The sequence below is a fragment of the Mercenaria mercenaria genome, chromosome 17 (genome assembly GCF_021730395.1).
Source record: "Mercenaria mercenaria strain notata chromosome 17, MADL_Memer_1, whole genome shotgun sequence".
Classification (NCBI taxonomy): Eukaryota; Metazoa; Mollusca; class Bivalvia; order Venerida; family Veneridae; genus Mercenaria; species Mercenaria mercenaria.
In genome coordinates this window covers 61171764-61191684 of record NC_069377.1, presented here as the reverse complement: position 1 = coordinate 61191684, position 19921 = coordinate 61171764, and the positions used below count along the sequence as shown (strand labels likewise).

The window sequence follows — 19921 nt, the reverse complement described above, 5'->3', positions numbered from 1 at the left end:
ACTTAAGCAATACACGTATCCCGCTAGTAGTGTGTCTTCTTGGGGATGAACTGGACAGTGAAGTACAAACCTACGTTGAAACGCTTCGTCGACCAGGATCAGTCATAAACACTAGTATTTGTATTGGTATTGCCGAAGGAATTGTTATGGCAAATGCTAAATCTTTGTTGGAAAAGTATGGAGGACATATCACCTTAAAAAAGAGTTGGGCTCAGTCGTTAATGGGTCGTCTCAACCTGGTGGTGAAATACATTTGTATTCAAAATGAAGATTTTAAATGTGTTTCAGGGTATTGTGCAGTAACTGTTGAACTGAGTGCATGTACATTATCGTAATACATGTAATACATGGTATATTAACATGTGTGTTTTTAACTGTATTTTATGCATGAATAAATTTTAAACCTTTTAACTTGTACCTCACTATACAGAGCCACGTCCCAAACATTAAAGCAACTCTCCATGGATAAACGCAGAAATTAAATTAACCTCTCTACAGAAATCCGCAGAAATTAAATTCGCGGAAATTAGTATACCCATTTTCATGACCAAAACACAAAAATTTGCACCCACAGAAATAACCAGTTATATGATAATGGGCCCAGCCCCTACACATACTTTGTTTGTATGCTGGACAATGTTTGTGTGAACTTACAGTAAGATATATGCAATAGTAACAAAGATATGACAGAAAAACAAAGGTTTGCGAAAAACTTTAACCTTAAAAATAACCCAAGTATAACACCTTGATGTTGGGTATAATGGGCCCAGACCTGCACATACTTTGTTTGCATGCTGGACATTGTTTATGTGGAGTTACAGTAAGATATAAGCAATAGTAACAAAGATATGACAGAAAAACAAAGGTTGCCAAAAAACTTTAACCTTAAAAATAACTAAGTATAACACCTTGGTGACCTTGACCTTTGGTATAATGGGCCCAGCCCCTGCAAATACTTTGTTTGTATGCTGGGCAATGTTTATGTGAAGTTGCAGTAAGATATAAGCAATAGCAACAAAGATATGACACAAAAACAAAGGTTGCTGAAAACCTTAAAAATAACCTAAGTATAACACCATGGTGACCTTGACTTTGGGTATAATGGGTCCAGCCCCTGCATATATATACTTTGTTTGTATGCTAGTCAATGTTTATGTGAAGTTGCAGTAAGATATAAGCAATAGTAACAAAGATATGACGGAAAAACAAAGGTTGCCAAAAAACTTTTAACCAAGAAAGCTCACACCAACACCGACGCAGGGGCGATTAGAATAGCCCCCTATTCTCTGAATAGTGGAGCTAAAAAATGAACAGTTGCATAAGAAAACTGCATTGTAAAAACACCTCGGGTGCAATTTTCACTGTTTATCTTGTTCTCGGTGCTTCTGAGGGATCTACTTTTCAGATTTTATCGGGTGTTAAGTGCTGTGTGGCAGCTGCAAAAAGTTGCCCAGACTTCATCTCAGTGCTGTTGTTTTCTGGTCCTTCAGGATCATTGATTTCAACTCATTTAGATTAGAATATTGAATACTGCTTAACAGATTTTTAAAGTTTCTACTATATACATGTAAGGAAAAGTGACCACACCCTCTAGCAGCCATGTTTTGTGAGTAATCGGAATAATTTGACAATCTTTAAGTAATAGATCACACAAGGACCATTTGTTTGAAGTTAATCAAAAAGCAGACAAGCAGTTTCATACAAGATTTTCAAAGTTTCTACTATATAAATGTAGGGAAAAGTGACCACACCCTCTAGCGGCCATGTTTTCTATTGAATCAGAATAATTTGAACAACCTTGAACAAGGACCATTTGTGAGAATTTAGTTCAAAATTGGACCAGCAGTTTCATTCAAAGAGATTTTTAAAGTTCCATGTGTTGACCTGTCAAAGAATTTCTTAGAAGATACATGACCCCTACTTTTCTTTTGGGTCTTTTGTGGTTTACAGGTCATTGAAGAACATAATGCTAGTACTGTGAAATTATTAATATACGTGAAGGACTAATTTTCGTGGTTGAGCCAATCTACGAAAATTAATCCCAACGAACAAGTAAAATTCTCATTCATTTTAAGTCCAAAATTTGAAATCCATGAATTTATATCCCCATGAAATTGCCGTTGAGAACAAAACCACAAATTTCATGCCCACGAAATTAAATGATTTGACAGTAATTGGTTTTTAAAATGGGCCTGGCTATGTGTTAGTTACTGCTAATTTTATATAGAAATACAGCGAATTTATTTACTACTGTATATCCTAAACTGAACTATCTTAGTGGAAGGTTACATAAGGACCATTTGTGTAAAATTATTTCAAAATCATACCAGCAGTTAACAAGAGGGCCATGATGGCCCTATATCGCTCACCTGTTATCATTGCACTTAAGGACAAGAAGGTCCTCAGTAAAATATCAAAGTCCAAAGGACAGGAACAACAAAGGGAAGAAATTTAACCAAAAAGAAAAAAATTCTAACAAGGTATAGATATGTCAAAATACACCTAAAAATTGGAGGTACCATCCATTTTGTACCACAGAAAAGTGGTCTCGGTTTTTCCCTACGGTCAATAATAAAAAAGTTACTAAAAATAAGCTATTTATAGTAACGTAAAAGGGAAGTAATTAAAAAAATAAATACTGTAAGTGAACAAAAGAAGGATCTGCCAAATAAATCTGTTGACATAAATGAAATTTCAGATCAGTATCTTCATTAGTTATGGAGATATACCCATTTTAATTTGAAATAAAGGGAGAAAATTTGACATAAAACCAGTCCATAGTTATCTACCCTGATTGTCTCTGTCCAACTAATAACAATAATGAAATTTCAAATAAGTCCTATAAGTACTTACTGATATAAATCCATTTTGATTACAATCAGGGGAGGTAATCAGATATAAAATAACTCTGGAACCTACGATTGGATCTGATTTGCCATGGAATCCAAGATTTATTGTTGTTGAAGATATTTTGGAAGTTTGTGGATATTTTGGAAGTCTCTATATGGCTGCAAAAGCCAAAATAGCCAATTTTGGACCTTTAAGGGGCCATAACTCTGGAATCTGGCCAGTTGAAAAAGGAAGCAAGATCTCGTTGTGATACAAGTTGTGTGCAAGTTTGGTTAAAATCAAATCATAAATGAAGCTGCTATTGTGCAGACAAAGCCAAAATAGCTAATTATGGCCCTTTCAAGGGCCATAACTCTGGAACCCATTGTGGGATCTGGCCGGATCAAGAAAGGAACCGAGATCTTATGGTGACACAAGTTTTGTGCAAGTTTGATTATTTTCAAATCATAAATGAAGCTGCTATTGTGCAGACAAGGTCAAAATAGCTAATTTTGGCCCTTTCAGGGGCCATCACTCTGGAACCCATAATGGAATCTCGCCAGTTCAAGAAAGGAACCAAGATTTTATGGTGATACAAATTGTGTGCAAGTTTGGTTAAATTCAAATCATAAATGAAGCTGCTATTGTGCAGACAAGGTCAAAATAGCTAATTCTGGCCCTTTAAGGGGCCATAACTCTGGAACCCATAATGGAATCTGGCCAGTTCAAGAAAGCAACCAAGATCTCGTGGTGATACAAGTTGTGTGCCAGTTTGGTAAAAATCAAATCATAAATACAGCTGCTATTGTGCAGACAAGGTCAAAATAGCTAATTTTGGCCCTTTCAAGGGCCATAACTCTGGAACCCATAATGGGATCTGGCCAGTTCAAGAAAGGAACCGTGACCTTATGGTGATACAAGTTGTGTGCAAGTTTGGTTAAAATAAAATCATAAATGAAACCACTATCGTGCAGACAAGGAATTGTTGACACACGGACGCACGCACGGACGGACTGACGACGGACGAAGGGTGATCACAAAAGCTCACCTTGTCACTATGTGACAGGTGAGCTAAAAAGAGACGATGTTTGAAAATTTCTTCTTTCAGCTCTGGCAACCAAGGAGAATCCTTTGAACAACTTTTGTAGAAGACCACTCGAGGAATTTCATCAAAATCCATAAGGTGCTTTTGAATATAGCATTCAAAGTAATTGCTGATTACAGACGCACAAATGCACAACAGGCACAGCCTGATCACAATAGCTTACAGTGAGCACTTTGTGCTCGGGTGAGCTTAAAATCTTGGCTGAAGAAAAAACTTATTACAGTATGAGATTTGTCTTCGTAGCCTTCAATACAAGGTCATAGACATTCTTGAACGGTATTTTAATACAAGGTCTGCCCAGAAGAATGGGTTATGGTTACTGGCAATTACAGTAGATGTGCCTTCAATAGCCTTATATTTGCTTTGCTTTCCTTTATGTCAACTTATTTGGAGTACGAAACCAGTTGAAAATACTCATAAGCACCTGTTACTGGCTCTTTAACTATTGTATAATTAACAAGCAAATTCGATGAATTGGTATCCCCCGCCGAAAGGGTTTGTGGTGAGGAGTGGCAAAAAAATATATCCGGCAAAAAGTTAAGGATGTTACTAAGAAGCAAATAATTTCATTAGTCAAAACCAATTTAACAGAAAATGAATGCTATTTTTTGGTGTGTGTGTGTGTGGTCGTGGTGGGGGGAGGGGGTGCAGCGGGGGTGAGGGTACAAAACATCATATGTTGATTATAAATATTGATGGAAAATTAAAAATGAAAAAAAAAAACAAGAAAAAAATGTGTGGGGTGGGGGTGTGGGGTGATTCATTATCAGGGTGGTGGACATGACTGGGTGGAGGATTGAGTTGGGGGAACAGTACAACTTTGCATGTTGATAAATAGTCACTGAAGGTTTGAAAAAAAAGAAATAATAAAAAGGAATGATTTTTTTGGGTGGGGGGCTGGAGGGGGAGAGGATGTGACCAAGGCAAGGTGGTGACAAGGTGTGGGTACACAACTTCACATGTTTATAATAAATGTTCATGGAAAAGAATGAAAGAAGTTTAATGAAATTCTACCAATTGTTATGTACAAATTTGTAGATTTTTAAACAATTAAAGGGCAATACCTCTAAGGAAAATTGACCAATTAAAAAAAATAAAATTGACAGGCATCATCGAAGTATGTTGGTCCATATTTATTTTAAGTTTCATGAAATTCTACCAGCTTGTTACTGAGAAATGGCTGCAGACGTGGATTTTTCATTAAATCAAGGGCAGTAACTCTAAGGGAAATTGACCAATCAAAAAACAACTTGACAGGCATCATTGCAGTATGTTGATGCATGTTTATTTCAAGTTTTATGAAATTCTACCTGATAGTTACTTAGAAATGGCTGGGGATGGACATTTTTGGGCATTTTTCATTAAATCAAGGGCAATAACTCTAAGGGAAATGGACCAATCAAAAAAAAACTTGATGGGCATCATCGCAGTATGTTGGTTCATGTTTATATTAAGTGTCATGAAATTCTACCAGCTAGTTACTGAGAAATGGCTGCGGACGGACGGATGCACGGATGGACAACGCCATTTCAATGCCCCTCTCCCGATTTCATCGGCGGGGGATAATAATGATTTTGTGAAAAACTGTTGTTGTTTTCAAGCTGCCATGGTTACAATAATCATTTTGCATTGAAAGGATATACATCATCCTAAATTTCCATTTGTTTTAGCTGAAAATATTATAGTCTTATACTTTAAATGAAACTTTTTGATAAAATAACAGATGTGTGTATGTGTAAAGAAAAAGCCTGTTAACACTGGAAAATAATTTTGATACCATTGAAATGAATGGTTGAAAAAAACAACCAAGATCATTTACATCTGTTTAGATATCTATACTTTTTCATTTATAAACATATTGAACAAACAACAATGTAAAAAGATCTTAACAACTTATTTTGAAAATATGTAAACTTTACTTTAAGATAATCAGAGCTCAACCCATTTAAAGATTTACCAAAATTGCTTTTTTGTAGTTGATTCGGTCATGGAATTTCATCCAGTTGAGCTCCTTGAATAGTTCTTCTGATGGTACATCGAATGGTTGATCCAGTAAAATACATATATATATATAGCTCAATACATAACACAATATCGGTACTTTTGCAAATGTTAGATCTTTTGTCAAAATCTACATTTCTTTACACAGTAAATTCTTTAAAAATATGATGTTACATCAGACTGTTAGGAATGATGAGGTATTGTGATTTTTCAAAGCAGACTCACAAATATCAAGCATGCCAATCAATACTTGTTGCTGTCTATACAGTTCCATTCATTTAACTCAAAATATGTACTGTAGAAAGAATATAATTAAATCTTTATATTTCGACACCAAACAAGCCTCCATGCATATAACGACTGACAGTTGTTAACTAAATCTCATGAGAACTGCAAAACATTTGCAACATTACAAAAATTCAAAGAGTGACACAAAAAAAATGTAGACTGACGTACAAAAATTCAAAGACTGACAAAGGTAAATTCCCTATAGTAACCCGTCTCTAGATTTGCCATGGAATTCTATGGAAATCCATGGAAAATATTCCATGGAGTATTCGGACTGCCAATTTACATAATCTTTTTATGAAAAAAAAATCCAAAAAAAAAATCTGTGGAGTTCCATGGATTTCAATGGAATGCCACAGGGTTCCATGGAAATCCATGGCTTTCCATGGAAATCCACGGCTTTCCGTGGTACACCACAGATGACCGCGGAAACCAGTGAAATTCCATGGCAATCCGTGGAGTATTCGGACGGCTTGCCATGGCAAATAACTGTGGAAATCCATGGAAATACCATGGAAACATGTTGGTGACAGAACTGGACTGAAATGAAAATCAGAAACCATTATGCATGTCACATCTTAATTTATAATTTCATAATAGTCTGTAGTATAACAAAACTGCTTATGAATTTTGACATTTCTTCACTAGGTGGAACAATATGGAGCTAAAATGCCACCAGTTTCTATACAGATCCACTGTCATTGTAGTATATCAATGTTTTCCACTGTTTGTTATAATTCAGTATAGTCTGCATAAGATTATACCATCACTTTCAACTAAATGTAACTATTGGTTGAGAAATTTTCAGTCACTGTTCGCCACCATCAGTGTAAAATACCATGTAGTTTTCATTAACCGTCACAAAGCCATCATTTGCCATCAGTTGCCTCACTGCATTAACCTGTTGAAATAATAAACCAAGAGATATTAAACCAGTTAAACCATAAAAGCAGTTACTTCATTAGTTTTGTCCTTAATTTCAAAATTTAAAATGGTATTCAAAGTAGTGCATCTTTATCATACACGCAACACTGCAGATTTAAGCAAGTAATAACATTACTTATTATATTTTCAAGAAAATGTATTTTTCAATTTGATTTCAAATGTTGGTATAATAAGGTTCCAAAAAAGGCATGCAGACAGATATTCAATGTTTTGGGGTAGTGATCAGTAGGTTCAACTTATGCATTGCTATTATTGTATAAATGGTGACCTAATTTAAATTCTACCAGTTACCTGCACTTAAACACTGAAAGTTGTGTTGAATGCCAAGTGATAACTTAATTTGGTACTTTTTTAATCATTTAATAAAATATTGGTCTGGGCTTGATATAAGGGAGATAATTATAAAACCTGTCGTGGGTTCTGCTTGAAATTATAAAGCTGATCGATTCAGTCGTATTCGGGAAAATTGTCAGTTGCCCACTTTCAATCAAACATAGAACAATGGTAGTGTGTACATGTATTTATAATACTATAGTAATTACTTACATGTCTTTGAATTGTTGGATGGAGCCTTCTTTGAACACAATACATTGGGTCACTTAACTGAATTATCTCCATTCAGTCATTCATTCATACTGTATGCTGTTTATATATTCCTGAAAAACAGATATAGTTTAAAACCTAGATGTCCATAAAAAAAAATTTGGTTTATTATTTATTAGGTATGTCAATGACCTGAAATTAAAACTTAGTATAATACATCATGATGAATAAATGGGGCCAAAAATATCTTATCAGCAGCTTTTTCCAGATGTGGCAAATTGAGGGTTACATTAATACCTGCACATTTAACAAAATTTCTAACTTTACCCTTGGATAAGATTATATAAAAATTTTGTTTTTGAATTTTGGCACACATTTAAAACATACAAATTTTGTAATACTGTGAATTTAAGTGTATAATATTAACTTTTTATTTTATTTAATTTCATGGAAAGTTTGATTTACATTAACAGAAATATCTTTTTATGAAATAATCTCCCTGAACATCATAAATATATAATTATGTACTAGTATTCTGTAAGACCCCTCTAAAATGAACTCATACATCTGTACATTATAACCAATTTTCATTTACTTGTACATTCCAGTTTATATAGTGTTGAAAAGAGTAATTGTTAGACTTAGATTTTCATTTTAGTAGGCTCTTTAATAATTTAATGTTGGAGCCAAGGGACTAGGCATCAACTTCACTGAAAGATTCTATCTTTTTTTGTAAAAATCATATTAATTTTGAAAACAACTAGGAAGTTGAATATATCAGAATTCAAAAGAAAAGGTAATAGTACCTAAATAACAAATAGCTGCTTAATATGTGTTTTATTGCTAAATTTTCGAAACAGTGTTAAACACTTTCAAAAAAGAGCATAATCATCGATTAATAACAAGTAAATAATCCATATTAAACATTTCTTTCTACTAAAAACATAATTCTCATTACCTTAACATGAATGTGTGCAACACCAATAAACCAATTTAATAACAGGCTAAAAACACATACTATAATTCTCTGAATTTACTTAGTAAACAGTGGTCAGCTGACTGGTAGCATTGTTTACCCTGTAATACAGCAGTGCCACCTCTGGAGATAACTCTTCTGGCTTAAATTTTATTGACCCCATTGAATAATTTCATTTTAAAAGTATCCAATTTTCCTTTTAGTAAATTAAAAGCATTATAAACTAGAAATTGCAGCTGCTTAATAGAACTTTGCAAAACAAAAGCTGTTAAATAAATGAACAAAAATATATATGAAGCAAAATCATTTGTTGCATAACACAATGAAATCTAAGCCACCTGCTTCCAGTTTGAATCCATTTACTAGTTTTGTTACATTGCTATAGGTATTCTACATTGCTGTTGGAAAATCATGAATAAATTTTATGAACTCACCTGGTGTATTCTTTTAGTTATTGTTAACTTCCAAGCTGCATGTAAACACAGTAAAATAACTCCATCCTGCTCTCAAACAAAGAACTTCCTGTGTAGATTTGAAATTTAGATATTCTTGGGCAAATGTGTCATTTACAGTCAGCTATTGGAGGATACATCTGGGATGTTAAAAATATTTTTGTACCACAGGTTGATTTTATTCCACTTACATACTCATTATTTTTGAAGTTTACCCTGATATTAAACAGAAAAAAAGTTCAGGATTACTTTTTGAGGGACAATTACAGTCCCCAGAAGTAGTTCACAGACTTTATTTTCATTGGTTGATCTCTTGTTATGAGTTTCTAAATATAAAGCAGACAAAATCTTATCATGCAGTCTGGGATAATCTCCTGTTGTGAGACAAGCAACAGGTACACTACAGAAGATTAAAAGAACCAAATAATTTATTACTTGATTAACTAAGAATCCCTTGGCCAGGTATAACTTATAATGAATGTTGGTGTAAAGAATTGTAATATTTAGTGCTGTTCTTTTTTGGTGTTATCCTAGGAGAAAAAGTCATGATATTTCAATATCTTTTTAAAGATTAGTTCAAAATGAATCTATCTGCAAGGTGAGTTTATATGACAAGTTGCATTACAATAAATGTTTTACAGTAAAACTTGCTTTAGCAGTCACCTCTATTAAGCAGCCAACCTGTCTTAGGCAGCCAGTGTCTCATTTCCCAAAATAGTTATTCATGCTATAAACTACCTGCATTAAGCAGCCATCTGCCATAAGCAGCCACTTTTTCTTACTGCCTTGGCTGGCTTCTTAAGACAGGTTTTACTGTAATTTCATTAGTTGTTTTACCTATCTAATTAAGTTAGTTGTAGTTATTGGTCATAAAACTTACTAATCCATTAAAATATTCTATGTCCACAAGAAATACCTCCAAAAAAATTCTAAGACCACAGTTTCCATCAATTTCTATCACAAAAATTTTCTAAGTTATTTTCTATGCTATTTTCCATCCCAAAATTTTACTAAGTCCAACTTTCCATGGCAAAAGCTCCTGTTTCCATGGAAATTGATCAATATTTCAGCTGTAATCCATGGAAATCCATGGCAAACTTACTGTTCCATTCACCTTCCATGGAAAATTTCAATATTCCACGGATTTCCAGGCTTTTTGCCATGGAACTCCATGGAATTCCATGGCAAAAGCCTTATTACCATGGCAAATCTAGAGACGGGAAGCCCAAGTGCATCATTTTCACAATACATTGATCAGTTTAAAATTTATGTAAAGCAATCAAACAATATGAAATTTAAGTAATACCCAAGTCAATTAAAGGGCCTTTGGTAAAAACAACTACCAACATTTTTAAGACAGGACATGCAAGGTATTTTTTTACAAAATAAGAAAAAAAACAACATTTATTCAAACAACATTATTCCATTTTCCAGGATGTTCAGTTTGTGGTCTTCTTTTTCAGTCAAAGACATCCATCATTATACTGGACTGTGCCAAACCAAAAAGTCACTGGTCTTTGTTCAAATGTCCATAGCTTACTTCCTAATGATTTCTTATTTTCAGTCTCACTGTGTTAAAAACATTTCTTGAAACATTTCAACTTAACAGTGACAGTTCATATTCATTGTATTTCACACACATGTCTTCTATATAAGAATGTCACAGGCAGCACATATGCAAGTTATAGAGAAACTTTTAAGCAGTCCATTTGTTTGTTTTGTTTTGGGTTTAACGCCGTTTTTCAACAGTATTTCAGTCATGTAACGGCGGGCAGTTAACCTAACCAGTATTCCTGGATTCTGTACCAGTACAAACCTGTTCTCCGCAAGTAACTGCCAACTTCCCCACATGAATCAGAGGTGGAGGACTAATGATTTCAGACACAATGTCGTTTATCAAATAGTCACGGAGAACATACGCCCCGCCCGAGGATCGAACTCGCGACCCCGAGATCCGTAGACCAACGCTCTTACCTACTGAGCTAAGCGGGCGGGGTTTAAGCAGTCCAAGTTATTTCTATTTGAGACTGAATATTGAGAATGCCAACAGTACAAAAAGAACTGAGATCTCCTGACTGCATAAAACTGTTGAGATCTCCTGACTGCATACAACTGTCAATATCTCCAGACTGCATACAGCTGTCAAGATCCCCAGACTGCATACAACTGTCGAGATCTCCGGGCTGCATACAACTGTCAAGATCTCCCAACTGCATACAACTGTCGAGATCTCCCGTCAAGATATGACTGCATACAACTGTCTAGATCTCCTGACTGCATACAACTGCTGAGATCTGACTGTATATAACTGTCCAGATCTGACTGCATACAACTGTCTAGATCTGACTGCATCCAACTGTCGCTGAAAAACAGAGAACTAAGTTTAACCATTTGATTTTCATTCTTTGACTGTGGGTGGGGTATTAGTCTTCAGCTATAATATTTGTGGCACCTTGTTATTTAATAATATTACTGACCTTTAAGCCAGCAGGAGGGCTTCCTCTCAAAACCTGAATTGCATAAAGTTTACATGCACCCAAAACATTTACAAAACTTCATAAGAGTAAATGTATAAGTAAGTAAGTAAGTAAGTAAGTAAATTTTATTATAGTGACATCGTGTTATGTACAATACCAATACATATAAATTTACAATTTACAACACCCGGCCACGTTGGGCCTATAAGTCACTTTAAATTTTAAAGTTTCGAAAATCAGTGTACATGATGATAAATACCAGTAGATAATTTAACATGCGAAAAAGTGGAAATTTATCAACAGGAAAAATTGCATTATGTCATTATGTGATAAATGTTTTAATAGTATTCACAACTATATAGCTACTCAATATGTACATTTATTTAAGTAGTAATCTTATTTCAAATAAATGTCTGTTTCTTAAGTACTTAAAATGATCTTGCTAACATATCTGCCATCTTAAATAAAAGATTCGAAATATTTGAAACACAAGAATGTTTACATGTACATATTCCATATATACAAATTCTGAAAACTAGATTAAACATAGTAACAAGTTGCTAAACATACTCACTAGTTAAATAGTTCATTTTTTGTTTTCTATTAGTTTCTATAAAGATACAATCTCCGTCTATTCATACTTTCAACTAAGAATTTTGAAACATAAACATAATGATTTTGTACTACATAAGTAAGCTTTCCTAAGTCTGACAAGTTATCGAAATTTCTGTTTGATTCTCTAGATTTACACAGCAACTTTATTCTTAAATCATTGTATTTTGGACAATTTAGTAGGAAATGAGTTTCATCTTCAACAACATTTTCAGTGCAAAGAGTACATAATCTGTCACTGGCATTAAGGCCAGAATACCGTCCTGTTTCAATTCTGAGAGGTAGAATGCCACACCTAAACTGCGCTAAATGAGAAGGTTCAGTCTTTGTTACAGAAGATAACATGTATTTTTCAGTTTCATAATCTTGTTTAAAATTGACATATGTTCGAAGTTTTGAAACATTTCTAACATTTTCACACCAGTTTCTTTTATGTAATAAAAGTAATGAATCTTCAACATCTTTCAAATTTACATGAAGTTTGTTATCATAACAATTCGACATATTCACCTGTTGTAAAATATACTTAATGTTAGAACACCATGTATTTCCAACAGTGTTATAATCATAAAGAAACACTTTCTTTATCAGTCTTTCATCACACATATTTACAACACGGTTCCAGAACCTAAGCATATTGACCCAGCGTCTGTGTTGAGTTGAAATCCAACCCATATCTCCAGTAATTGCTAGAATCGGAGCGAATCTATGCACACCCATATAATATCTTATTGCTCTATTTTGTGTCATGTCTATCACATTATAATTCTTGAAACCCCAGATTGATGAACAATAGTCAGTAACAGGTACCACACAAGAATAATACATTTTAGAATATGTCTTGAAACCTACATCTTTATTACTTTGAATTTTCGATATGATTGCACCTAATGCCCGACCTCCTGACTTTGCAAGTATATCAGCAGTATGTGAAAAGTCTAAATGTTCATGTAAGGTAACACCTAAATATTTATACATCGATGTATATGAAATACACATATCTCCTATTCTAAATGGAAAATTACTTTGCCTTTTACCTTTATTTCTAAAGTGTATAACCTTTGATTTTGACTCGTTAATCATAAGTCTCCATTTTCGGCACCATTCATTTAAAAAGTCTAACATGTCTTGCATATCAGCTTCATTTTCAGATAGCAACAAAATATCGTCGGCATAAAATAAACAACAAATTATATTATCATTGAACTTGACACCTTTGTTTAAACTTTTCAAACCTTCAATAAGATCATTGATAAAGTAAGCAAAGATTGTCGGAGAGCCACTGTCTCCCTGTCTGACGCCCGACAAGGTCGGGAACCAGTCACTTAACATACCATTAAGTCTAACACAAGAAGATGTATCAGTCAAAATAGCCTTAATAGAGTTGTAAAATTTACCATTGATATTATTTGACAAAAGTTTATATAAAAGTACATTTATATCAACAAAATCAAAGGCCTTCTGTATATCAATAAATGTGCCAAAGGTATCTTGCTTAGAAAGAAGTCTATTTCTGATCATTGTACATGCAGTATAAACATGTTCTTCACAGGTCCGTTTAGAACGGAAACCATTCTGTTCATCAGCGAGTAAATCTTGATCCTCAAGGTATGTCTTCAGTCTATTATTAAGAATTGCTGAATAAAGTTTGCTGACAACTGACAATAAGCTAATTCCCCTGTAATTCAAAGGCACACGTTTATCTTTGGTAACATCCTTGGGGATAGGAGAAATCATTGCTTTTCACCATACACTTGGGATAATACCCGTATCAAAACACAAATTAAACAGTGAATATAAAACATCTATTATTATAGGAAACTTCAAAACTTCGTATGGTATTTTATCCCATCCTGCACTTTTACCATTTTTAGCATTGTTCACAACTTTTTCAATTTCAGTACGTAATAACGGTAAATTAAGAGATACATTTTCTTGGTACAGAGGATCTAACATTTGATCTTCCATAAATCTTTTATCAGACAGTATTTGTTCGTAAAATTGCCTGTCGAAATTTTCATCATTTTCTGCACAATTATATAAGTTTTCAAAATCACTCGACCATTTATTGAAAACAAAATCCGAATCATTTACCACATTTCCGTCATTATCATAGACCTCCAATGGAATAGAACTTTTGCATTTCGGGCGTAAGTTTTTTAAATGCTCCCAGAATGCCCTTGGGTCATCGGTACAAGTACTTTCAATTTTAATTGAAAGGGACTTTTTATGATTTCTTTGCGCTCGTCGTAAACATTTTTCAAACAAATTTCTAGCAAGAATATACTCATTCTGTAATTGTAGACGTGTTCGTTGATCCCCGTGAAATTTTACATAAACTTTCTCAGTTTTGCGCACATTTTGCCAAAGATTTTCTATTTCGTCATCCCAGTATGGCTTGAAACTTTTAAATCTCCTGCGTGTTTTCTTAGAACAGTCAAAGGATGGTATATGGTCATTCATTTCTTTTATCAAGGTTTTACAAAATTTCTCGTAAATGCTATCAATGTTACACTGAATTTCTCTGCATAATTCTATATTCCTTATCAAGCCAAGAAATGCTGTTCTTGCTAAATCAGACATCAAAAAGTCATCGGGGATCCTTTTCAATTTATAAACTTTTGTATTAAAATGCGAGCGTAACTGTTCCTGGGGCGGTTCATCCAGATTAATAGTTTTATAACTATAGGTAAACCGTAATACGTAATGGTCAGGTAATTTACTGCGTTCACCTATAAGTGATTGGAGATTATATTTATTCACTAACGAGGAGGGAGGTATAACTTCGAAATTGTCACACGAGTTAAAACAATCATGAGGGACGCAAACATAATCGACAACAGACTTTCCGCGGGAATTTACAGATGTGAAATTGTCTCTAGATTTATTGAACCGGTTATTCAAAACGCACATCTTTGAGTCTACAAGAAAATCAATGAAAGTATGTCCGTGCTGATTTACAGTTTTGTCCAGACATGACCTTGCAGGAATTCCATCAACATCTGAAATAGTGTCCGATAACTCTCCAATCCGCGAGTTTACATCACCGCAAACAAATATCGCATCACTTTCAGTCAGCAAATAGATTTGACCAAGTAAATGTGCATAAAAATCTGTAGCATTTCGACCCATGGTGAATTTTCCGGTGGCAGATATACAGAAAATATAACAATGTTATATTCGGTTGCATTAGAAACTAAAGATAGGCCTAAAATGCCTTCACAAGATTGATCTACGACTTCAACGTTAAATTCGTCATATAAATGGTTCTTCACAAAAATACCTACACCTCCTGAACCCTTTGGTGCATTCACGTGAATTAACTGTCTATTATGTGCATAAAAACGGTAACCGTCTATTGAAAGAGTTTCATTATTTTTCAAATGGGTTTCATTGACACAAACGATATCAGAGTTAGTGTGTGTAATTATTTTAGATCTTAATGCATGATTCGATCTAGTCCAACCTGTTGCATTTAAATGTGATATTGATATGGATTTTTCATTTAACCGGGCGTTGGATTAATGGTCACCCCTGCTGGAATTTCCACCTGGGTTGCCCCGGGACCCATTTTGGGGAGATGGGTCCTTTTTTACTATATGACCGTTACCTGTTACGCGGAACTGGTTCCCATTAGGAAGCTCCGCAAACAACGTTTTTGCATTCAATTCAAGAATACGTTCGGTGTGTGTCTTACTGCCATACAGATACACATTTTTGTACACTGTGCTAGATTTTAATACTTTTTTTGAACGGAGCACTTCGATCTTCTGATCAAGACTATCTAATGCAATTTTGAGTAACGGTGATTTTCCTGTATGCCTGTCGGGACAGCGATTTGCATCGGTAATCTTCACCTTAGACGAAATTTCCGTGCCAAGAGCTGAGATCAAATCCTTGGCGTCGTCTAACGGTTGTTTTCCACGACGTACAGGAATGTTTGTAGCGATAATTGTAATGTCACAGTTATTGACCGATTTATCCTGTTGTAAACCTTCGTGCAATTTGAGCAAATTCATCTCAAGTTCTAGGTCACCAATCCGTTTATCTAGGGCAGCAAATTGTAAATCTATATCAACCTTCACTGCCTTTATTTTATCGTCTATTGTGGACAAAAGGTCTTGTCTTAATTTATCAATCTTACTGTCAATTGTTCTTCGAATACTCTCCTGTCCCTTTTTCAGTGATTCAAGAATTTCCATCATTTTGTCCATTCGATCAGAAGTATTCATATTATCAGAACTGTTAGCAGAGTCAGCCATTTTTGATTGTTTGTATAGAGGACTCGTCAAACCTGGAGATTCTCTCACTCTTTTCTCAGTAACAGGAGGATCTGAACACATAATTCTAGTCAATTCATGTTTAGCAAACACTTACAGTTTATGTCTACTATAATTCCATTGAAATTATCACTTTTATCTAAAGTTATTGACAAAATTTATTCCATTTTATTTACAAGGGAAAATATACGTCCATCTTTAACGCATGCGCACTCGTTTTTATAAATATGGCCTCAAGAATGTTAACATGCTTTTCCTTTGATTTGACCTGGTAACCTAGTTACTGACCCCACATGACCCAGTTTCTAACTTGGCCTAGAGATCATCAAGGTAAACATTCTTTACAAGTTTGTATCAAATCAGAGCATAAATGAAAACACTATATGGCTGAAAGGGCCAAAATAGAAAATTGTCCCCTTTCAGGGGCAGCAACTCTAGAACCCATGATGGAATTTAGCCAGTTTTCGAACAGAACTCGTATCTTATTGTGACATAAGCTGTGTGTAAATGTGGTTAAAATCGAATGTAAAATGTCACTTCTATCCTGTTCACAAGGTAAAAATTAACAAATTTTGGCTCTTTCAGGGGTCAATCAGGGACCGTAACTCCGGAACCTATGATTGGATCTGATGGATTCATATGGAATCCAAGACCTATTGCTGTTAAAGATATTTTGCAAGTTTGTGTATTAAATCAAACCATAAATGAAGTCTATATGGCTACAAAAGCAAAAATAGCCTTAACTTTGACACTGATGGGATCTGGTCAGTTTTGGAAAGGAACAAAGATATTATGCAAATACAAGTTGTGTGCAAGTTTGATTAAAGTCTATTGCAAAATGTGGTCTTAACATGTTCACAAGCCAAAATAGCAAATTTTGGCCCTTTAAGAGCCATAACTCTGACACCCATGATGGGATCTGGTCAGATTTCGAAAGGAACAGAGATATTATGCCAATACAAGTTGTGTGCAAGTTTGATTAAAACTGACTGCAAAATGTGGTCTCTATCGTGTTCACAAAAAATTGTGAACGGATGGACCAATGACGGACGAAGGATGATCACAAATGCTAACCTTGACTCTACATGACAGGTGAGCTAAAAAGACAGTAATCTTGATTTCTTATTTCAAATTTAATAATCCAGAGTTACACGAATTTTCAACATGGATGCCATTTGACCCTATAACAATGCTTTATGGATTATCAATAAGCAGTAACAATCTTCTCTCTTTGGATGATGTATGATACATTAACAGTAAAACAAGGCTTGCTTGAGCTTCAGAAGCTTGAGCATCCGGGCTTCCTCAGCACCTGAAGTTTTTGTTTTTTTTTGGTTGGGTTTAACGTCGCACCGACACAATTTTAGGTCATATGGCGACTTTCCAGCTTTGATGGTGGAGGAAGACCCCAGGTGCATTATTTCATCACGAGCGGGCACCTGGGTAGAACCACTGACCTTCCGTAAGCCAGCTGGATGGCTTCCTCACATGAAGAATTCAACGCCCCGAGTGAGGCTCGAGCCCACATCGATGAGGGGCAAGTGATTTGAAGTCAGCGACCTTAACCACTCGGTCACGGAGGCCCCTACAGCATTTGAAGTGATCCCCGGGTGTTTTCCTTACATTTTCTATATCTGGATCATTTGAAAGCCAGAATAACTCCAGCCTTTTGCTCATTCCCTTGCAGCCTCAACTATCTGATGTTTTACTGTATTTCAAATATACAAAATAACTAGGATGTTACATACCTGGAACAACTCCTCAAAGATATCGTCCTCCTGTCTCGAGATGATTCTCAGATCATTGTTATAGAGGACCACCCTTGCGTGTGCGGGCCTGCCGCGGTGTTCATACTGTTTGCATGCTGTAGTACTTCTGCCGCTGTTTGTGGACCCAGCAACCTGGAACATTATCAAGAGCATTCTTCTATCAGAAATAAATTAGATTTAACTGAAGTAAATTTTTTATCTTTTTTCATTATAACTTTCTAAGTAGATAGAAGAGTGTTTAATTTCATTGCTTGCTTTGCTAAAGTAAGGTAAAATGTAAACCATGTGTAATCTTGGAAACTCTTACTTCAAGGTCAAGCCTACAAATACACTTCACAACAATAATTTTCTCATTTTTAAACAATATCACCTGTAAATCAACACCATATAATAAGAAATCTCATTTGTGTGAAAAAAATTTCTCCAGTTTTAGCTTGCTAAATTTCTAAAATGGACTGGTCCATCATTCAATTTGGGCAATACAATTTATTATCAGAAGGGGTGTTCACTGAAAATTTACTGACTGAATAGCGCACAGTGCAGATCTTGATCAGACTGCACAGATGTGTAGGCTGGTCTATCGTCTGCAAAGGTCACAAAGGTAGAATCAGTTGCCACCAGCAGGTTAAACAGTAACACACTAACCAGCAGCTTTTCTATATAATTTTTTGACTGCAATTAATTTTTTTGATGTTGATGATATAACACAAATGGAGGAAGACCCCTGGTGCTACCCTGTATCAGGACTAACAGGCAATCCATTTTTCCTATAATCTGAACAGTTTCCTCAAACTCTGACACGGCTTAAACCAACATCTGCTTGGATCAAATGACTGAATATTGTTGTAACTTTGGTTAGGAAAATCCTCTCTAAAGAGGCAGATTACTGTAAACAACATGTTAGATCAGATATACATCTGCCAATTATACCTTTTTTGTTCACTTTTGTATTTTTTTTTAATTCCTAAAAAACTGTCCTCACAAACTTGGGTTTCAACTACTTTTAAGGGGAAAATTTAAGGCTTATATAAAGATTAAACCTTATAAGCCCGATTTAAGATTTTCTTAGAATGTTGCTCACATGTAAATTTATAATACTATATATTGTAAGAATTTAATAAAGGTTATACCAACACTTAACATAGCAACAGATTATTAAAAAAAACATGATCCTTTGCTCAAAATGTAAACAAAACTTTTGAAAACTTACTAGTTGTATCATTAACATCCAAGTCAGCTTTGGACAAGATCTGACTGATCATTTGAGGGTCATGATGATCATCAATCTCTCCCTCTTCTATATCAACATCAACCAACACATCGGGCTCCTGATTCTCATCTGAAACAACATTTTTCACAATCATGAATAGTTTGCACTTTGTACTTTCATTTATCAAAAGCAAGTATATCGATTTTTGTCCATACAAAATTGTAGCTGACACAAAGCGACATCCTCTATTTTCTCCACCAGACTAAAATGTTACCAAATCATAGAAAGGTAAATTACCTATGCTAAAATATTAGATAGACGAATACTTGTGAATACTTTCAAGTCTGAATGCACATGCCAACCGCTGAAATTCCAGACTATTTTTGGTTTATTTACTGGCTGATTCCATGCAAGAGACCGCGAGGCTATTGCCT

The 19921-nt window shown here is 34.8% G+C and overlaps 1 long non-coding RNA gene across 2 annotated transcripts; it reads right to left on the bottom strand.

Moving 5' to 3' along the window:
• Positions 1–5754: 5754 nt before the first annotated feature.
• LOC123557407 (uncharacterized) lies at positions 5755–9413 on the bottom strand. 2 transcript variants are annotated; one of them, XR_008368091.1, is made up of 3 exons: positions 8670–9413; positions 7715–7824; positions 5755–7124 (listed from the first exon to the last, which is right to left on the bottom strand). It is a non-coding gene; the product is annotated as an uncharacterized LOC123557407 (long non-coding RNA). The 2 variants fall into 2 exon arrangements; XR_008368092.1 differs by having other exon boundaries at positions 9122–9413.
• Between the last annotated feature and the right edge of the window lie 10508 nt (positions 9414–19921).